Raw genomic sequence first — 5667 nt, forward strand, 5'->3', positions numbered from 1 at the left:
AGGGCAACAGCAGTGAGCAGGATGGAGCTGTGGGCAGCTCATCCAGAGGGCATTGTGGGAGCAGCTCCCTGCCACTGCATGCATCCCTGGGGGACGCATGGGGGTCCATGTGCCCCTCCTGGGCTTGCACACAGGATAGAAGCAGGCTGCCTGCTAGAGACTCGGGGCCAGGGGCGGTGCCAGCCTCTTCCCAGTGTGGGGACTGGGCCAGGGCTGGGCTCAGAGTGGGGCAGGCTCAGCTGTGCAGGAAGGGTAGCAGCAGCAGTGCTGGGAGGGGAGGCCACGTGGGGTGCTAAAGTGAATATTGGGATGGCCACAGGTCCCCAAACCACCGCACCTGCTTGGGGCACTTCACTCTACTGCCTTTATCTTGGGAGCTGCAGGGTGGACAAGGACAGGTAGGAGATTTGCAGCCAATGTGGGGTTCCTGAGGGAAAGGCAACAGAGTAGAGTGCCCCAAACAGAGGCAGCACTAGGGAGGGTGGGGGGGCTACAGCCACCCCAAAATTTACCTTAGCCTCCTGTAGCCACCACTCAGTACCACTGCTGCTGCCCACTCTATGCAGCTGAGCCTGCCCCAATCCTACCTGCTCTGAGACCAGACCCCCCCCCACTAGGAAGAGGCTAGCGCCACCCCAGCCACAAGCCCACAGCCCACCTTCACCACACACATATATTGGGGGGAACAAGGCCCCCCCCCATGCCTCCTCTGGTGGGGCGTGCAGCGGCATGGAGCCATCCTCTCCTCCCCATCCCACCCACATCCCCTGGACAAGCATCTGTGACTCCATGGTGCTCCCTGCTCTGGCCCCAGGGTCCCATTCCCTGCCCTTGCTGGGCAGTGCCCCCAGCCCCTGCCCCACTCCCTCCCTCACTGTGGGGGCCTTGATCTGCCCCACAATGCCCCTTCCCTCCCCCTCCACAGACTTACACGCACAGCACTGCTCTCCATGCTATCCAGCTGCATTCCTGTAAATCGGCTATCAGATTGGGACCGGCAAAGAAAATCTTTATCAGTGCACCCCTGTAAGTAATCTAAAATTCAAATAACTCCAGTGCCTCAACTGGGAATAATCACTTTGTCATGCTGTAATTAATATTTAAACGGCCAATTAGCTCAGTTACTTAGAGTATGGTACTAATAACACCAAGATTATAGATCTGAGTCCCCCCTGTGGGACACAAGACCATTCTGGCCTCAAGCAGGAGGTTGAACTAGAATCACTAGATGACTGCATGGCTACCTCCGCCCCTTGGCAGGTGCCCCACCCCCGGTTGCCACCTTGTGGGTGGGTATGGGTTTTGTACAGGGCTGGGAGTATGTGAGGGAGGGTGGCTGGGGCGGCTTGTGGAGGGGGATGATTTGCCCACAGTCTGCCCCAACCGGCCCCCACGGCAGCAGAGCCTCCACCAGTGCTCCTGCAAGCCTGGGCTCTGTGTTCCTGATGCTCCTGGCCCCAGGACAGTGGCATGGGCCCCATGCTGTTTGGTGGTCTCACACCCGCTGCTGTTCCTAGCCGCCACTGGCGCCTCAGCCAGCTGCAGGGACAGTGCCGAGTGCAAGTAACCATGGGGCAAGTGGCAGTTGGGCTCGCAGCCCAAGTGGCCACGGTGGAGGAGAAGGATGAGGTGGGCTCAGCTACCGCCTCCTTCTCCTTGTTGCTGCACTCGCGGCAGTGCTCGCAATGCCACATGCGGGATAAGCTGCCATCGCCGCAGTGCTCCTACTGCGCCCAGCCTCCCCGCGTGTTTGCTGCCGCCGGCCCCACACCCACTCCTGCAGCTGCCTCAGCCTGCTGCAGGGATGGCACCGAGCGCAAGCAGCCACAGGGCAAGTGGTGCTCCGGCTCATGGCAGCAGAGGTAGTCCACAGCAGCTGCCTGCTGCCACAGCAACAGCTGCACGCAGCAGGAATACCACGGCAACAGGAGCCACTCCTGCGAGCAGCACTGCGAGTGCGGCAACAAGGAGAAGGCGGCAGCCGAGCCCTCTTCATCATCATCCTCCACCGCCACAGCTGCCACAATCACAGTGGCAGCTCCAAGGTGCACTGCAAGGGCCACCCCGCCTCACTGCTGCAGCAGTGGGAGGCTGCTGCCGGGCAACGAGGCCGGGCTTCCTCTGCCATGCCCCTGCTGTGAGCCCAAGCACTGCAGCCACTTGCACTTGGCACCATCCCCGCCAAAGACCACAGCACCCTCCTGGGCACAGCAGGAGCACCACGGCAGCAGCAGCCACTCCCATGAGCGGCACCGTGAGCACAGCTACAAGGAGGTGGCAGCAATGGTGGTCGAGCCTCCTCCTCCTCCACTCCAAAGCCCTACAGCCGCCACAACCATGCCAGTGGCCCCGAGGGTCACCGCAAAGGCAGCTCCGCCTCGTGTGGCAGGAAGAAGCGGGAGGCCAAGGCAAACTGCAACTGGCCCAAAGCCACCAAGCTGTCAGCCAGGTCCCCTCTCTCCCTGTTGGCAGCCCAGCCCTGCTCCACAGATCCCTGCCAGCCCATGCCCCACACTCCTGCTGCCATACTCTGGGCCCCACCAGCACTGGCCCTGGGACACCACCACAGATCCTGCACTCCGCTTCCCACTCCCCACTGCTGCTTTCCCCACTTTCCTACCTACCTGCCAGCCACTCTGTACCACATGGCTTCCAGCCACACTCTGGGGGGCTCAGCAGGAGCCAGCCAGGCCTCGAGGACTGGGGCAATCCCCATGGTTCTCCCTTGCCTCATAGTTTCATAGTTAGTAGGGTCAGAAAGGACCTAAGCAGATCATCAAGTCCGACCTCCTGCCATAGGCAGGAAAGAGTACTGGGGTCAAATGACCAAAGCTAGGTGATTATCTAGCCTCTTTTTGAAGACCCCCCATGGTAGGAGTGAGTACCACTTCCCTTGGAAGTTGGTTCCAGATCTTAGCCGCCCTGACAGCGAAGTACTGCCTCCTGATATCTAGCCTGAATCTACTCTCAGTCAACCGATGGCCATTATTCCTTGTTAATCCTGGCAGTGCTCGGGGAAACAGGGACTCTTCCATTGCCTGCTGGTCCCCCTTGGTCAGTTTGTAGACAGCCACTAGATCCCCTCTCAGCCTTCTCTTGTGGAGACTGAACAGGTTTAGGTCCCATAGCCTCCGCACGTAGGGCCGGCCTTGCTGCCCCCAATCATATGAGTGGCCCTCCTCTGGACCCTCTTGATGCTGGCCACATCCCTTCTGAAGTGCAGCACCCTGAACTGGACGCAGTACTCCAACTGTGGCCTGACCAGTGTTGCATAGAGGGGGAGGGTCACCTCCTTGGACCTGCTTGTGATGCATCTGTGGATGCATCACAAGGGGTAGTTAGTCTTCCTGACCACGTCCCCACATTGGCAGCCCATGTTCATTTTGGAATCAATAGCAACTCCAAGATCTTTTCTGCTTCTGTGCCAATGAGAAGGGAGTTCCCCAGCCTGTAGGTATGGTGCTGGTTCTTTCTCCCCAGGTGCAATATCTTGCACTTGTCAGTATTGAAACCCATCCTGTTCTCATCCGCCCACCTCTGTAACCTGTCTAGATCTGGTTGCAGCCTGTCCCTCTCCTCCAGCGTGCCCACTTCTCCCCACAAATTTGAACAAGGTGCTTTTTACCCCCTCGTCCAAGTCGCTGATGAAGATGTTGAACAGTGCAGCCCCACCACTCTTTTTACCTGAATTTCCCACTCCCAGCACAGAGAGGCACAAACAGCTTAGCAGGGGCTTATGGTCCCAGGCCCTAAGTCCCTGCTAGGCAGGGGCTTCCGGCAGTGGGGCAGGCCTAGATGGGCCCTGCTGTTGCAGGAGCCTGCCGTGGCTTCCCCTAGGTCCTACTGATGCTGGCTCCTGTCATTTTGATTCAAAAAGGGATTGGACAAATTCTCAGAGGAAAGGGGCATCGGTAGCTATTCAACATGGGAGTTAGGGATGCAGCCCTTGAATCAGAACTTCCTAGATCTTAAATGCTGGAAGCTCCAAGCAATAAAGAAACGGAAAAAACTAGGCATGCACTGATAGAGATTTTTGGGGGCAATACCAATGAGCCATATCAGCCAATACGGATCTGATTGCCAATATGCAATCCGGCAGCTTGGAGAGCAGCATCTGGCTAGTAAGTCTGTTGTGGGGGAAGGGTCAAGGTGGGAGGAAAGGGGTGGGGAGGCAGACCAAGGCCCCTGAGGTAAGGAAGGGAATGGGACTGGCACTGGGCCTGGGGTAGGGGCAGGCGCTGCACAGCCAGGGCAGGGCGGGGTGTAGGATGGACCCATGGCTCATCCAGGGAGAGCAGGCACCCTAGGAGGGCATGGGGTATGTGTACTCCCCAGATTTGCCCACAGGGCAAGGGCAGGCTGCCTCTGTGGGCTGGGGCCAGGGGCAGTGCCAGGCCATTCCTGGAGATACTGGGCCAGGCTGCACTCAGGTCAGGTGGTGGCAGCACTGGGAGTGGGGCTACAGAGAATTTCAGGGTGGCTGTAACCCCCGCCATAGCGCCCCCTCCCAGCGCTGCTGAAAGCTACCTCAAGCGCAGCCCCAGCCCAACCTCCCTGCCAAGAAAAGTCCGGAACTGCCCTTACCCCGCACACAGATCCGGGGGTGTCCTTCTGAGTACATACAATGGCAGGAGCTGCTCGTCTCCCCACCCACCCCCAACATCCCCTGGACAAGCCACTCATGACTCCATCCTATGCCCCACCCTGCCCCAGCTGTGCAGCACCTGCCCCAGCACCTGCCCCACTCCCTCCCTCACCACAGGAGCCTCGGTCTGCCTCCCCTATGCCCCTTCCCCCCACCACAGATTTACCAGTCAGACGCTGCACTCCTAGCCACCTACATGCTGCACTGCAGATGTGCACGCATACACACAGCATTTATTGGCAAAATTATCAGCCACACCAGCCAAAAAAACCCAACTGCAAAAAGCCAACTGCTGATGATGTCAATTTTCCTTTCATCAGTGCCAATACTACATGGGACTGATGTATCAGTGCACCTCTAGAAAAAAACCCTAGTCATACCCAGTTCACTCTCCTTTTCAGCATCTGCTCTCTGCCACTGTGAGACACAAGAGACTGGGCAAGAGACCTAAGGGCTAAACCAGTACATGGCAATTCTTATGGTTTTATATTCCTATTCTACTTCACAAATATCCAAACAGATTTGGCAAAAAGGCTAGGGATTTTCTCCCAAAGGTACCCTCCCCCAGATATTTCCATGTCAAACAATAAAGCCATCAGCAGCAGCCAGCCTCTTTGGCAAACATGCCATAAGTTAAATCCAAAGTAAATGATGCCACTTCAATAACCAGCCACCACTGACATGCGTTAGGTAGGCAATACCTATCCTCACAGTTACCACAGACCCAAACCCTTAAGCTAACACTGCCCGCCACCCAGCCTGTCGCTGCTGGCACCTCCTTCAACTTGGTGCCCAGGGCTCACGTGCCAAACATATCAGCTGCCCCAAACATTAGCCCACACCAAGGTAGCATCTACCTCAGGAGCAGTACAAGGGCTGGCAAGGAAGCGACTCCTGCTCTCCTTGGCAGGGCTGTCTTGCACCTGTTTCAGCAACAGCCTAGGCAGCGCCTCCAAGAGCCCCAGCAACACCCCAGGTCCAAGGCACCACGAAGGAAAAGAAGTGTGTGGCTTTCCGGGGCG

The sequence above is a fragment of the Crocodylus porosus genome, unplaced genomic scaffold (genome assembly GCF_001723895.1).
Source record: "Crocodylus porosus isolate Cpor-Errol unplaced genomic scaffold, CroPor_comp1, whole genome shotgun sequence".
Lineage (NCBI taxonomy): Eukaryota > Metazoa > Chordata > Crocodylia > Crocodylidae > Crocodylus > Crocodylus porosus.